Source organism: Aquarana catesbeiana, linkage group LG11 (genome assembly GCF_042186555.1).
Source record: "Aquarana catesbeiana isolate 2022-GZ linkage group LG11, ASM4218655v1, whole genome shotgun sequence".
NCBI lineage: Eukaryota > Metazoa > Chordata > Amphibia > Anura > Ranidae > Aquarana > Aquarana catesbeiana.
In genome coordinates, this window is record NC_133334.1 from 113036961 (window position 1) to 113053929 (window position 16969).

The following is a 16969-nucleotide window of genomic DNA, read 5'->3' on the forward strand; positions in this document are numbered from 1 at the left end:
GGAACCCAGAAGAGCAGGTTCGGGGCCACTCTGTGCAAAACGAGCTGCACAGTGGAGGTAAATATGATGTGTTATTTAAAAAAATAAAGATAAAAAACAAAAAAAAAATAACCCTTACAATCACTTTAAGAATCCGATGTATGATGAGACATGAACATCAATTTGATTCTTGTCCCCTCGACATCAAAGATATAATGCGCATCTGTGGCTGACAACATAAGCTAGCATATTGGGGTGTAGCAGGATCTGCTTTTCACAGGTAAGATTGTGCTGGTGCTAAATAAAACTTGTAGAAAATGCTAAATGTTGTCATGTTAATCCTCTGGTTTCTATACTTTTAGCAAGTGGGCGGGTCAATAGTTTATATTTCATTTGCTACATTCTTCTTCTGGGTCAGTTACTCAGAAAGTAAGAGTCGGTAGCTAGAAGTTTCACAAGGAGGTTTGTAATGATAATCCTGCAAAAACACAAAGAAAGAGGCGCCTCTGGGTGTAGAAATAGGACAAGGTTTTAATATAGATACATTCATAGGCAACTCACATTTTTGTGGTTAAAATGAGCATGGTCCCAACATGGAGGGTATCTTCAATGCAGTCAGTTCATATCTGCTGGAGGGGTGCTTCTCCGCTTGCTGCAGACACCGCTGAATGGTGACCGGCCGATGATGATGATGATACACTCAGGACGAGGCTTGAGTCGCAGATGGTTCCTGGTGAGAACAAATGACGTCACTAATATGTGACACGTTTCATGAGCATGCAGGCTGCGAGTGACGTGGCAGAAGCTTGATGAAGGAACGTGGCTGCCAGTGTTAATTTAGTCAACTAAAACGACTAAAACATTTTAGTCAACTAAATGAATACTATTTTAGTCGACTAAAATACGACTAAGACTAAGACAATTGTGGTGACTAAAATACAACTAAAACTAAAAGCCATTTTAGTCAAAAGACTAAAATGAGACTAAAACTAAAATGCCATTTTAGTCCTAAGACTAAAATGAGACTAAAACTAAAATGCCATTTTAATCAAAAGACTATTACTAAAACTAAATTGCAATTACTGAAATGTACTAGAGATTTTAGTCGACTAAAACGTAGGACATTTTAGTTGACTAAAATGTACTGGAGATTTAGTCGACTAAATACGACTAAAACTAAAACAATTGCAGAAGACTAAAATGGGACTAAAACTAAAATGCCATTTTCGTCCTAAGACTAAAATTAACACTGGCGGCTGCCACGTCACTCGCAGCCTGCATGAAACGCGTCGCATACCAGTGACGTCAACCAGCGATTACCTGCGGTGATTGCTGCTGGACACACACATTGTGCATCCAGCAGCGATCAAACAGGTAATTGCTGGCCGTGTGGAGAGCTACAAATAGCTGCGGCCACCGGCAAGCTGTCATTATGGTGAATGGGGATCATAACCTAGCCGCACAGAACCACAGCAGGAATCAGATTTGCATCGGCCTAAATAACTGGTGTGAATGTAGCCTTAGGTTGAATTCAAACACCTCCATATGTGTTGCAGAGTGTACTTGTATATGTGAATGGACCCATATCATTTCCCTTTTCATTATTAAACTACAGCAGATAGATGTGAACCCAACACATAGGAAATAATTTAATTTATACTTAAAGTACATTTTTCAAGCAGCAATGCATGTGTTTTCTGAATTCAAACAAACAAGTGTGAATAGGTCCTTAAAGTGTATCAGCAAAACATTTTTTGTTTTCAAGTTTTCTTTGTCTTAGAATCTCTGTTAAGTTTTTATTACCATAAATGCCCCCAATAGAGAGATATACCCTCTCTATTTGTCCTGGTTGCCTTTGCCACTAGGACTGCGTATATTGAGTTGTCACAAAGGAAAATCTTGCAAAGCAGACACTTGTTCAAAGGACAACTGTTTAAGAGGGGTGTTCTGACAAAATGACCAACCTGGCAGAATGTGCAACCCGTGTCACTTACTGTGACGTGGAATCAGCTGTATCTCCAAACCAAGCGCACTACACACACGCAACCCATCATATATCCCTTCAGTGGTATTTGCCTGACAAAATGCTCGACCGAGTTCTGCGCATGCGCAAGGCAGAAATCAACTAAGACTTATGAGATTTACGTTGCTAATCCCATCTTGGTACACCTTACACTCAACCTCAACACACCTACAGTAAGAAGGCGGGGCAAGGGACATCTTTTTACAGCAAACCCGTTTTTAATTTGCCAACTAATTTCAGCAATTATGTCAGCTTATCTACTTAAAGCAGAGGTCCGCCGAATATTTTTTTTTTTAAAGTCAGCAGCTACAAATACTGCAGCTGCTGACTTTTAAAATAAGGACACTTACCTGTCCAGGGCGCCTGCGAAGTCGACACCCGAAGCCGATCTCTCCCTCGGCTCTTGGGTGCTGCCGCCGCCATCTTCGGTAAGGGAATCAGGAAGTGAAGCCTTGCAGCTTCACTTCTTGGTTCCCTACTGCGCATGCGCGAGTCGCGCTGCGCAATCCAAATGGTCCCTGCTGTCTCTGGGACCCGTGTGTATCCCACCAGACAGCGCAAGGGGACAGGAAGAGGTGCAGACTCCCCCGGGAGTCTATGCCCGGAAGTGGGTCCAAATACCTGTCTTAGACAGGTATCTGCACCCTCCTACCCCCTGAGGGGGGGGGGAGGGGGGGAGGGTTCCGAAAAGTGGAAGTTCCATTTTTGTGTGGAACTCCGCTTTAAATATAGCAAGATATCCCCTGCCCTGCCTTCTTACTGTAGGTGTGATGAGGTTGAGTGTAAGGTGGGCTTAGCAAAAGCGGGCTTAGCAACGTAAATCTCGTAAGTGTTAGTTGATTTCTGCCGTGCGCATGCACAGTAGTCGGTCGAGCATTTTGTCAGGCAAATTCCTGTGTGCAATGACGTCAGTCATTGGAGGGATATATGACGCAGTGCGCTTGGTTTGGAGATGCAGCTGATTCCAGGATTTTACAGGAAGTGACGTGGGTTGCACATTTTGCCAGGTTGGTCATTTTGTCACAACAGGGGCAATTCCTCACTTTTGGATTTCCTTTCACTTTCTGTTGTGTATACAGGCAAGGATGTGAAGAAAAATACTTTGAATGAGACAAACGGTAAAAAGGTTTTCTTTCTTTCTTTTTTTTTTTTTTTTTTTTTTTTTAACATTTTCTAGTCTAAAAAAAAAAAAAAAAAAATTAAAAAACTGACTTTAGATACTTACCCTCTCTAATTGCTTCTAAGTTGTTATAATATAAATATAATATAATTATAATAATACTTTTAAGGCTGCTGCAAGTTTTTACTTATACATCTTTCAGTTTCTTTAATATTTGTGCTTTTAGTTTTATCAATTACTAAATGTTTCTTAGTTACATCTACTCTGTTTAATCAATTGTAGCATGTAATAATCATTGTAATATATATGTCCATGTTTTTGTTTATATAATCCATGCCTTACTGAAAACTGAAATAAAAAAAGTGTAAAAACTGTAAAATTGTATGATTCTTTAGTCTCTAATGTTTTTTCAGGTGTTTTGCAATAGGTGCAATAAAAAGTGTAAATTGAAATTACAAAATCCCAACATTTCAATGAAGGTAATTAAAATGAAACTCCAGGCAGAGGGATTTTGACATTTTGGGTATGTAAACAATGAATGTCCTCATTCGCTAGTGTCATTTAATTGCCCGCTCTCCCCCTGGTTAGTCACAAAATGCCTTATGTCCTGAGAATGGTCAAGGAGAGAGAAGGGAGCAGGTAAACGATAGCACCTCAGTGTAGGAAAGCCATAGCTCTCATATTCACAGTGTGCCAGAGGTATAGTGAGATATGGCCTACACCCCTAAAAAGGTAACTTGTTTACACTCTGGAGATATAAAAAAAAATATCTCTGCCTGAAGGTCTGCTTTAATTATTTATATAACATGCTTAGGCATCTGATATTATACTCAGTAAATATTGTTTAAGAATGTGTTTTTTGTTATATTACAGCCGATTACTAGCTTGTTGAGTCATTACAGAACATTTTGTACCATTGCTGCTGCAGAACAATTGCTAACAGTGGCGGTGCGTCCATAAAGGGCGCAGGTACCCCTTTTACGTTTTTTGGAAGCACCTGATTAGAGCCATAGGCTCTAATCATTATGGGTCAAAGACAAGGGAAAGATATCCCTCCACCAAATCCTTTATCCTTATAGGATAAATGCCTCAGTGTAGGAAGTTTGTGCAAATTAGTATTGCTACACTAGTAACATAACTTATTAACTTATGATCGCTGGTTGGTATTTCTAGATTACTTGAATGTTTTGTAGCAGCTTGGGGTTTCTATAATGTTATGCCCAGGTTGGCTTTAAGCGTTTTGGGAACGCTGTGGAAAAGTGTTCACGCCCATCATTGATAGCTTGGTGCTTCTGGGCAAAAAGGTGGTCGATCAGAAATTTTAGTCAGAAATAGGGACAAAGTAATTAGAAATCTCCCTTGCTTATATCCAAATATCGTGAGAGTGGTAAATACTTTTGTATGTATGTTTATATAAATCTGCTAAGTTTTTAAAGAATGAAAGGAGGTATTCATATGTGTGTATGCCATTATCTAAAGCAGGGGTCCTCAAACTACGGCCCGCGGGCCACATGCGGCCCGCCGAGGACATTTATCCGGCCCACCCCACCCAGGGCCGGATTCCCGACAGGCCAGGCTCGGGCCGGGGCCAGGTCGGCTCGGCTTCGGCAGGCAGCATATCCGCTCCGCTCAAGCCGCCTCCCCCACCCCAGTAATGGAGGGCTCCGTGTGCCGCGCTACATGCTGGGAAGTGTAGTTTCCAGCACAGTCCCGCGCGGAGACAGGAGGCGTGAAGAGTGACAGCGAGAGCGGAGGCTTCAGGCAACAGCCTACTAACAAGTGAGGACCCCTGTCCATCCCACTGTCCCCCTGTCCACCCCACTGTCCCCCTGTCCACCCCACTGTCCCCCTGTCCACCCCACTGTCCCCCTGTCCACCCCTCTGTCCCCCTGTCCACCCCTCTGTCCCCCTGTCCACCCCTCTGTCCCCCTGTCCACCCCACTGTCCCCCTGTCCACCCCACTGTCCCCCCCTCTGTCCCCCTGTCCACCACTCTGTCCCCCTGTCCATCCCTCTGTCCTCCTGTCCATCCCTCTGTCTACCTGTCCACCCCTCTGTCCCCCTGTCCACCCCACTGTCCCCCTGTCCACCCCACTGTCCCCCCCTCTGTCCACCCCACTGTCCCCCTGTCCACCCCACTGTCCCCCTGTCCACCCCTCTGTCCCCCTGTCCATCCCACTGTCCCCCTGTCCACCCCTCTGTCCCCCTGTCCACCCCTCTGTCCCCCTGTCCATCCCTCTGTCCCCCTGTCCACCCCTCTGTCCCCCTGTCTCCCTCTGTCCCCCTGTCTCCCCCTGTCCACCCCACTGTCCCCCTGTCCACCCCACTGTCCCCCCCTCTGTCCCCCTGTCCACCCCTCTGTCCCCCTGTCCACCCTACTGTCCCCCTGCCCACCCCTCTGTCCATCCCACTGTCCCCCTGTCCACCCCTCTGTCCCCCTGTCCATTCCACTGTCCCCCTGTCCATGCCACTGTCCCCCTGTCCATTCCACTGTCCCCCTGTCCATTCCACTGTCCCCCTGTCCATCCCACTGTCCCCCTGTCCATCCCACTGTCCCCCAGTCCATCCCACTGTCCCCCTGTCCATCCCACTGTCCCCCTGTCCACCCCTCTGTCCATCCCACTGTCCCCCTGTCCACCCCACTGTCCCCCTGTCCACCCCTCTGTCCATCCCACTGTCCCCCTGTCCATCCCTCTGTCCCCCTGTCCATCCCACTGTCCCCCTATCCATCCCACTGTCCCCCTGTCCACCCCTCTGTCCATCTCACTGTCCCCCTGTCCATCCCTCTGTCCATCTCACTGTCCCCCTGTCCATCCCTCTGTCCATCCCCTATATATATTATTATTTATTATTCATTATTTTATTCTTTTGCACTACAAAAAAGATGTGTGCATAGGAATTTAGGAATTAGTTCATATTTTTTTTAAACTATAGTGCGGCCCCCCAACAGTCTGAGGGACTTTGAACTGGCCCCCTGTCTAAAAAGTTTGAGGACCCCTGATCTAAAATGTTTAAAAGACTGAAGAAATTAAGGAAAATTTTATTGTTGTTATGCATATGGGACAAAGGAGTTTTAGCTATGCTATACAAGCTTGAAGTTTTAACTACCATACAAAAAAGGATAACCAGAGCAGTGGTAGCTGGTGTTTAAAATTTTTTGGGGGGCGCAAAAAAACGGAAAAATACTGAAACCCCCCCTCCCATCAATTGCAGCCTCACTGTGCCCATCAAACGCAGCCACTGTGCACATCATATACAGCCACTTGTGCCCATCATACGCAGCCACTTGTGCCCATCAAACGCAGCCACTTGTGCCCATCAAACGCAGCCACTGTGCCCATCATATGCAGCCACTTGTGCCCATCATACGCATAGTTGCCAACATTGCAAAAAAAATTTGTGGGACACTTTTTTGGCTGTAGGCGGAGCCGTATAAAAGTTAGGGGCGGGGCATTCGTTTGTAGGCGTGGCATAGCAAAAAAAAAGAAAACTGCGGCGCGCAAAGCGCGTCACGGTGAAAAATGGGAGTGGTTTACGTGGAATAGTGGGCGTGGCTCAAAGGGGTGTGATTAGAGTCTGAGATGAATGAGGGATGGAGAGGGAAAGGGGGAGAGAGGAATGGAGGGACAGCAGGCCCAGATCCTACACAACAATAGAAATATGTGTATTCTAGAAAGTTTAACAATCAGCAGATAAAGATACTCCAAACACCTGGTGTTAGCGCTGCAATCATCTCGGCACCATGATTGTTATGGTGTCAGGATGATTGAAGTGCATTATTTCTATTATTACATTGTAATATAAAATGAAATCATTCAACTCCCCATAATGCCGAATAAGTGGGATCCCTGAGCGTGTCACTAGCCACGTCGCCTGCCACCAGCAGAGTCCTTCCTTGCATCAGGTGCCCCCAGCAGTCTGTCCTTGCATCAGGTGTCCCCAGCAGAGTCCGTCCTTGCATCAGGTGTCCCCAGCAGAGTCTGTCCTTGTATCAGGTGCCCCCGGCAGAATCCCTCCTTGCATCAGGTGCCCCCGGCAGAGTCCCTCCTTGCATCAGGTGCCCCCAGCAGAGTCCCTCCTTGCATCAGGTGCCCCCGGCAGAGTCCCTCCTTGCATCAGGTGCCCCCAGCAGAGTCACTCCTTGCATCAGGTGCCACCAGCAGAGTCAGTCTTTACACCAGTGTTCCCAGCCTCAGTCCTTAAATCAGTGTCCCAGGCAGAGCCATAGTTACCCCCCCTACATAGTTACCCCCTCCCCTGTACATAGTTTCCCCTCTCCCCCTAGTTACCCCCTGTACATAGTTACCCCCCTGTGCATAGTTACCCCCCTGTACATAGTATCCCCTCTGTACATAGTTCCCCCCACTGTACATAGTTAACCCCCTCCTGTAAATAGTTAACTCCCACTCCTGTATATAGTTAACCCTCCCCTCTCCTGTACATAGTTAACCCTCCCCCCTCCTGTATATAGTTAACCCCCCTCCTGTGTATAGTTAACCCTCCCCCTTCTGTATATAGTTAACCCCCTTCCTCCTGTATATAGCTAACCCCCCCCCTCCTGTATATAGCTAACCTCTCCCTCCTGTATATAGTTAACCCCCCTCCTCCTGTATATAGTTAACACCCTCCTCCTGTATATAGCTAACCCCCCTCCTCCTGTATATAGTTAACCCCCCTCCTGTACATTAAAGTTAAATTGCTGCAGAGACAAGAGCCAGTGGTGTCACTACAGTTGGTGTCACCCGGTGCAGAAAAAAATTGGTGTCACCCCCCCTCCACCAACTATAGTCCCCCTTCAGTACAGACCCCCCCTCCCTCAGTAGAGACCCCCCACTAAGCACAGACTGCTCCTCCAGCAGTATAGATCCTCCTCTCTCAGTACATACCCCCACTAAGTACAGACCCCCTCCATCAGTTTAGACCCCCTCAGTGTAGACCCCCCTCATCAGTATAGACCCCCTCAGTACAGACCCCTCTCCCTCAATACAGACCCCCCTTAGTGTGGTCCCCATCTATCAGTATAGACCCCCCTCAGTGCAGACCCCCCTCCATCAGTGCAGACCCCCTCAGTGCAGACCCCCCTCCATCAGTGCAGACGCCCCTCCATCAGTACAGACCCCCTTTATCAGTGCAGGCCCCCCTCTATCAGTGCAGACCCCCCTCTATAAGTGCAGACCCCCCCTCCATCAGTGCAGACCCCCCTCCATCAGTGCAGACCCCTCTCAGTGCAGACCCCCCCTCTATCAGTGCAGGCCCCCCTCTATCAGTGCAGACCCCCCTCTATCAGTGCAGACACCTCACAGTGCAGACCCCCCTCTATCAGTGCAGACCCCCCTCTATCAGTGCAGACCCCCCACAGTGCAGACCCCCCTCAGTGCAGAACCCCCTCAGTGCAGACCCCCCTCTATTAGTACAGACCCCCCCTCTATTAGTGCAGAACCCCCCTCATTGCAGCCCACCCCCTCATTAGTGCAGGCCCCCCTCAGTGCAGACCACCCCCTCCATCAGTGCCAGTGCCAGTGCAGACCCTCCCCTCCCATAAAGCCCCCCAGCACACGTCCAGGAACTCCAGGAGCGGCCGGTGTTCTGACGAAAAGTGTCCCCCCATCGGATAGTGTCTGCTCCGTACTGCGCAGGCGCTGATAGACACCGGCGCCGTGTGTTCAGTGGAGAGGGGAGGGGCCGATCTGGGGTATTAAGGGGTATTAAGGGTTAAAAAGGAAGGCAGCCATCCTTCAGAGTGTGTCCAGAACTCTGCAAGACATGTAAGAAAAAAGCAGGGAGGGGGAGGTGCTGACCTGAGTGTAGTATTAAAATGATGACTTTAATAGGATAAGATTAAAAACACAAGATGATAGAAGATGCATGCTCGTCAAAGTAAAGTGCAGTCCTGGCATTCCACATGGCTCTGTAGGTCCCATCGCTGTTCCGGATAGCTGGAAAGGATTGAGCAGCTGGCTAGAATGGATCACAGTGTTTCTCCAGGAGCAAAAGAACCAGTAAGCTCCACATTGACCAGCATGCACCGTGTAACAGGAAGTGATGTCACCGGCATCTGATTGGACCCAGGCAGGGCTGGAATCTTGTCAATCAGGGCTGCAGTGGTAAAAGACCTTTACACGCTGGGAGCCGGCTGCTCCTTCTATTGGCCTGCTGCCCTCTAGAGGGGGACAGCTATATATACACAATGGAGAGCACGTGGGTGTAAACAATTTAGGGAAAAATAAATTATAGCAAGGGGCAGGTGAAGCAGGGGTTAACAGTCTCGGATTGACAAAAAAAAATTATTAAATATTACACATGGAAATATTTGGAGCATAATTCTCTTCTATATGTATATATGTATAGAAGCCTATTGAAGAGGTATGAAGGGCCAGGCAAGTAAAATAGAAAAAAAAGGGGGGTTAGTATGCATGTAGAACATGAAGAGGTGATGGAGAGGGAGCAGGCTGTAGTGTAAAGAATTAATAATAATAATAATAATAATGAACGGTGAGCCTCGGTTCACACCAGAGGCGGCACGACTTGCAGGTCGCCTCACCGAGGCGACCTGCACACGACTGCCCGGGCGACTTGCAAAACGACTTCTGTATAGAAGTCTATGCAAGTCGCCCCAAGTCGCCCCCAAAGTCGTACAGGAACCTTTTTCTAAGTCGGAGCGACTTGCGTCGCTCCCCTTAGAACAGTTCCATAGCACAGAACGGGAGGCGACTTGTCAGGCGACTAGGTCGCCTGATAAGTCGTCCCTGTGTGAACCGAGCTTTATGATAAAGTTGGTGCTGTGTTCCCCCTAATTGGTATACAAGGGATGTATATGTGTGTGTGTCCTCTCATCTCATGGTGTGGATACCAAGTGGGGTGCACCTAATGATGGATCATGTTATATATATATCTATATATATATATATAGATATATATATATATATCTATATATATATAGATATATATACAGTATCACAAAAGTTAGTAGAACCCTTCCCATTTTTGTAAATATTCTATTATATCTTTTCATGTGACAACAGTGAAAAAATTACACTTTGCTACAATGTAAAGTACTGAGTGTACAGCTTGTATAACAGTGTAAATTTGCTGTCCCTTCAAAATAACTCAACGCACAGCCATTATTGTCTAAACCGCTGGCAACAAAAGTGAGTACACCCCCTAAGTGAAAATGTCCAAATTGGGCCCAAAGTGTCAATATTTTGTGTGACATTATTTTCCAGCACTGCCTTAAGCCTCTTGGGCATGGAGTTCACCAGAGCTTCACAGGTTGCCACTGGAGTCCTCTTCCACTCCTCCATGATGACATCATGTTGCTGGTGGATGTTAGAGACCTTGCATCCTTCACCTTCCATTTAACCACTTGACCACTGGGCACTTAAACCCCCTTAATAACCAGACCAATTTTCAGCTTTTGGTGCTCTCACATTTTGAATGACAATTACTCAGTCATGCAACACTGTATCTATATGAATTTTTTGTCCTTTTTTTCACACAAATAGAGCTTTCTTTTGGTGGTATTTAATCACCGCTGGGTTCTTTATTTTTTGCGCTATAAAAGAAAAAAGACCGAAAAATCTGTAAAAAAATAAAATTTTCTTCGTTTCTGTTATAAAATTTTGAAAATTAGTAATTTTTCTTCATATATTTTGGCCAAAATTTATACCGCTACATATCTTTGGTAAAAATAACCCAAATTAGTGTATATTATTTGGTCTTTGTGAAAGTTATAGCGTCCACAAGCTATGGTACCAATATCTGAAAATTGATCACACCTGAAGTACTGACGGCCTATCTCATTTCTTGAGACCCTAACATGCCAGAAAAGTACAAATACCCCCCAAATGACCCCTTTTTGGAAAGAAGACATTTCAAGGTATTTAGAAAGATGCATGATGAGTTTTTTGAAGTTGTCATTTTTTCCCACAATTCTTTGCAAAATCAAGTTTTTTTTTTTTCTTTTTTTTTTTTTCACAAAATTGTCATATTAGCAGGTTATTTCTCACACACAGCATATGCATACCACAAATTACACCCCAAAACACATTCTGCTATTACTCCCGAGTATGGCGATACCACATGTGTGAGACTTTTACACAGCGTGGCCACATACAGAGGCCCAACATGCAGGGGAGCACCTTCAGGCGTTCTGGAGCACCCAGGCCAATTCTGACATTTCTCTCCTACATGTAAAAATCATCATTTATTTGCTAGAAAATTACATAGAACCCCAAAACATTATATATGTTTTTTTAGCAAAGACCCTAGAGAATACAATAGCGGTCATTGCAACTTTTTATCTCGCACGATATTTGCGCAGCAATTTTTGGAACGCATTTTTTTTGGAAAAAAAACAGTTTTTTGCTTTAAAAAAAAACAAAACAGTAAGGTTAGCCCAATGTTTTTGCATAATATGAAAGATGAAGTTACGCCGAGTTAATAGATACCTAACATGTCACCTTTCGAAATTGCACACGCTTGTGGAATGGCGCCAAACTTCACCACTTAAAAATCCCCATAGGCGACGCTTTAAAATTTTTTACTGGTTACAAATTTTGAGTTACAGAGGAGGTCTAGGGCCAAACTTATTGCTCTCGCTCTACCGATCGCAGCGATACCTCACATGTGTGGTTTGAACACCGTTTTCATATGTGGGCGGGACTTACGTATGCGTTCGCTTCTGCATGCGAGCACACGGACAGGGGCGCTTTAAAAAATTTTTATTTTTTTTTATTGTTCATTTTACTTTATTTATTTTAGTTTGACACTTTTTTCCAAAAAAAAAAATGTTTTGATCACTTTTATTCCTATTACAAGGAATGTAAACATCCCTTGTAATAGGAATATGGCATGACAGGTCCTCTTTACAGTGAGATATGGGGTCAATAAGACCCCACATCTCACCTCTAGGCTGTTCCTGAAATAAAAAAAAAAAAAAAAAAAAAAGATCCTGGCTTCGATCGTAGCGGTGAGTCGGTAGAAGCACCGGAGGGCGGCGGGAGGGGGGGCGTCCCCTCTCGCCTCCCGTAAGAACGATCAAGCAGTGTAACAGCTGCTACGATCATTCTTATGGTGTAGGGAATCGCCGGCTGAAAAAGATGATATCTGAATGATGCCTGTAGCTGCACCCATCATTCAGATATCCCCGCACAAAGTCAAGGACGTCGTATGACGGAAGGCGGGAAGTGGTTAAAACGCTTTTTTTTTTTTTTAACACAAAGTTGTCCATTTATACAATATTTCTAACACATAACATGTACATACCAAAAATTACACCCCAAAATAGATTCTCCTACTCCTACTAAGTATGGCGATACCACATGTGTGAGACTTCCACAGCCTGGCCACATACAGAGGCTGGGTATTGCAGAGTATCGCTGAGTATGACTGGGTATGGCAGAGTATGGCTGGGTATTGCAGAGTATCGCCGAGTATGACTGGGTATTGCAGAGTATGGCTGGGTATCACCGAGTATGGCAGAGTATGGCTGGGTATGGCAGAGTATGGCTGGGTATGGCAGAGTATTGCGGGTTATGGCAGAGTATTGCAGATTTTTGTGGGGTATTGCAGAGCATGGCTGGGTATGGCAGAGTATGGCTGGGTATCACTGAGTATTGCAGAGTATGGCTGGGTATTGCGGGATATTTCAGGGTATTTCAGGGTATTGCAGGGTATGGCAGAGTATTGCGGGGTATTCCAGGGTATGGCAGAGTATTGCGGGGTATTCCAGGGTATGGCAGAGTATTGCGGGGTATTGCAGGGTATGGCAGAGTATTGCGGGGTATTCCAGGGTATGGCAGAGTATTGCGGGGTATTGCAGGGTATGGCAGAGTATTGCGGGGTATGGCAGAGTATCGCGGGGTATGGCAGAGTATTGCGGGGTATGGCAGAGTATTGCGGGGTATTTCAGGGTATTGCAGGGTATGGCAGAGTATTGTGGGGTATTCCAGGGTATGGCAGAGTATTGTGGGGTATTCCAGGGTATGGCAGAGTATTGCAGGGTATGGCAGAGTATTGTGGGGTATTCCAGGGTATGGCAGAGTATTGTGGGGTATTCCAGGGTATGGCAGAGTATTGCGGGGTATGGCAGAGTATTGCGGGGTATTCCAGGGTATGGCAGAGTATTGCGGGGTATTCCAGGGTATGGCAGAGTATTGCGGGGTATGGCAGAGTATTTTGGGGTATTGCAGGGTATGGCAGAGTATTGCGAGGTATTGCAGGGTATGGCAGAGTATTGCGGGGTATGGCAGAGTATTGCGGGGTATTGCAGGGTATGGCAGAGTATTGCGGGGTATTGCAGGGTATGGCAGAGTATTGCGGGGTATTGCAGGGTATGGCAGAGTATTGCGTGGTATTGCAGGGTATGGCAGAGTATTGCGGGGTATTGCAGGGTATGGCAGAGTATTGCGGGGTATTGCAGGGTATGGCAGAGTATTGCGGGGTATTGCAGGGTATGGCAGAGTATTGCGGGGTATTGCAGAGGGAATTGCAGAGTATTGCACAGCATTGCAGGGCATGTAAAGTAGTAGGGATGGCTGAGCATGGATGGATGGATGGCTGGATGTCTCTGTGCAGCGCTGTGGGCACTACAGATGCAGCCCACAACGCTGCAGCCATCCATCCATCCGCCTCTTCGGTCACTGTGTACCGATCGGTACACAGGAGGAGAGGAGAGGGGGAGGAGAGGAACCGGCGTCATCAGATGACGCCGGTTTGTTTACATGTGATCGCTCCGTCATTTGACGGAGCGATCACATGGTAAACGGCCGCGATCAGCGGCCATTTACCGGTATCTGTGATGCGCCGGGTCCTATGGACCCGGCGATCACGGATGCTCTCGAGTGCGCGCCCTAGGGGGCGCGCGAGAGCAGAATTCTGGGAGGACGTCCCTGGACGTCCTCCCAGAGTTAAACAACCGCCCTGTAGCCGTCATTTGGCTATGGGCCGGTTGTTAAGTGGTTAAGAATGCCCTACAGATGCTCAATAGGTTTTAGGTCTGGAGACATGCTTGGCCAGTCCATCACCTTTACCCTCAGCTTCTTTAGCAAGGCAGTGGTTGTCTTGGAGGTGTGTTTGGGGTGGTTATTGTGACGAAAATATAAGCGTAGGATAGTTTTGCCTTAACTAGATGTGGTGTGATCTGTAGTAGTGTAAATGTAGATGTAGTTTAATTCTGGGTTATTAAAAATACAGTATTCTATGTCAGTCATGCACATATGTTCTTTCATTAGCATTTGAAAAGGACAGGGATAGTTTTTTTTTCTAGGATCAAAGTGACACCTAGATGCCAATAAAAGTTCCCATTAGAGTAAACATAGATTGCCACCTTCCTGAGGCTCAAAGAAAACAGCTAGTCATCTTGGCCAAACGGATCTGCAGGGGGCATTCACAAGGCTCCGGACAGTCTGTAAGCTTTGATTAATATCAAGAGATCTAAGGAACCTATTTTATTTCTCATAAAAGCTAAAATATTAACGGCAGAGAGATGAAAATAATTCCTTTTGATCGTACACCTGATGGGTTACGTGTACATGTAACTCTGTATGTTTAGCAGGTGTGGAATCCTGAAGAACCACACAAAACCGCTATATGGCGCCTGATTGCGGCAGGCAGGCAGTGATTGGTACTGTTGCGATCGGCATGATGCGCTGGTATCGGAAATCCTATCCATGACCCAGCAATCAGTGCCGTTCTGGGCCAATTTGACTCTGGTCATTTCAGAACACAAAACATTTGTGGGCTGAGACAGGAACACCCCCCAGGGTTGATTGGCCAAGGGCTAAAGTCCAGCCCGCATCCATATTTCAATAAATTGGGTAGCCTGAGATATGGACATTGTTCTTCCACGAAGCCAGTTCGAAACTGGGGAGTTCCCACGTGTTCCAGTATGCTTCTACTAACGAATAGACTTGGTAAAGTTTATTTCTGTTTTTATCCCTTTTTATTTTCATAGCAAATTGCCAATTGTGTGTCTTTCTGCATTTTTTGTATCTTTTTTCGTAACTCCTTTTTCTTTGTATATCGTATATGCACTGCCCACTTTTGGGATATTAAATGATAAAATTAATAAGTGACTTCTGTGTACTAAGCTAGGACTCATATCTCTGGAGAGGTTGTTGTATTTTAGTGCCTAAGTACTCGGTTTAAGTTACGTACCAATCGGTATGCAATTGCACTGTGTGTTGGCAGATTGCATGCAGATTGTAAGCTAACAGATCTTCCAGGTGGAGATCTGTGTGTGTGGTGGCTCAGCAGACCAGTCTGCGGACAAACTGTTGGGTGGTGGCAGGCTATCGTTTATTGTGTGTCTGGTGTGTGGGTGTGGGGACAGTGGGAAGAGTGATTAACACCGGGGTTCAAGCTTGCAGGATAGCTGGAGGAATCCTAGAAGTGTGTAGTAATTGCTAGATTGCTCCCCAACCCTTAGAGTGCACCAGATTGTATGTAAGATTTGTATCTGCCTGTGTGTGGTCAGCTAGCTGGATTGGAGTGGAGTCTCCCTCTAGTGGTGGCCAAAGGTAGTGCAGGCTGTGAAAATACTACAGCCAGTCTTACATGCGCAGTATAAGTTCCCCCTTATTCCCTTAGTTCCTCATATACCCCGGTCACGGAACGCACGTCGCGGTTGGTTAGTCGCTGTGGGGTGTGAATCCGTGACAGATTGGTGGCAGCGGTGGGATTTGCTTAGTACATTAGTACATGGTTTATTCATTTAACCTATGTACTAAAGGTTGGAAGCTTGTTAGAAGCAACTGACCTACAGAAGCTCACTCAGTGCATAATTTTTGTTTTGTAGAAGACATACTTGGCTATTTGCTCCCCACCCCCTCTTGTTTTTTCTTTTCTATCTTTTATTTGGGCAAAAAACTTGGAGATGGTAACCCACGAGATGATATGCTGGTACAAGAGGCAATCCGAAGAGACCGCGATTGACCTCTGTGAGCTAAGAGGCATCAGTACAGTCGGCAAGACGAGGACCCAACTTTTATGTGCGTTGATAGAGGATGACCATGAACAGTTCACCATGGCATCTAAACCCAGAGACTGTGCCATTCCAGATGACTGTGTGAGACAGCATGATTCTGTTCTCAAACCCTCTCAGCGGAAGAAATCACTACAGCAGATGAAGCAAAGAGGGAGAGAGCACAAACTGAACAGTACCCAAATCCAGCATGGAAATGCAACATCACCTCCATCTGCATCAAGAACTACAAGAACTAGACCTACATCTGTGGAAACCTTGAAGTGTTTTGTCTGTAACCAAGGTGGACATTACTCGAGCCTTTGTCCAAAGAGGAGGAGGCCTAGCCCACCAGCAAGTGTGAAAAGTGCACCCCCTACTGTGTTGCTTGTTGGGGAAAATGTAGGAGACCGAGCGGATAACCTGCAGCCAGTTACCGCAAGTAACAGCGTTACAGTCGGACTCCGAGGTATGGGATCAGAGGATGGCCTAGCTCTTCCAGGATTGAGGTGCTGTGAGGATGTGATCCCAGGGGAAGCCATGGTCGTCACTGGAGGTGGAGGAGCCATCTCTGCCGTGCCTATGGCTTGTGTTTCGTTGAACCTGGACTCTGAAAGCCAAATGAAAGAAGTGGGCAGAGCAGATCCCACGTATGTAGGAGGCCATGCGGATAGCCTGCAGCTGGTTACCGCAGGTAACAGTGTTACAGTTGGACTCAAAGCTATGGGATCAGAGGATGTCCTAGCTCTTCCAGGATTGAGGAGCTGTGAGGATGTGATCCCAGGGGAAGCCATGGTTGTCACAGGAGGTGGAGGAGCCATCCCTGTCATGCTTATGGCTTGTGTTTCGTTGAACCAGGAATCTGAAAGCCAAGTGAAAGAAGTGGG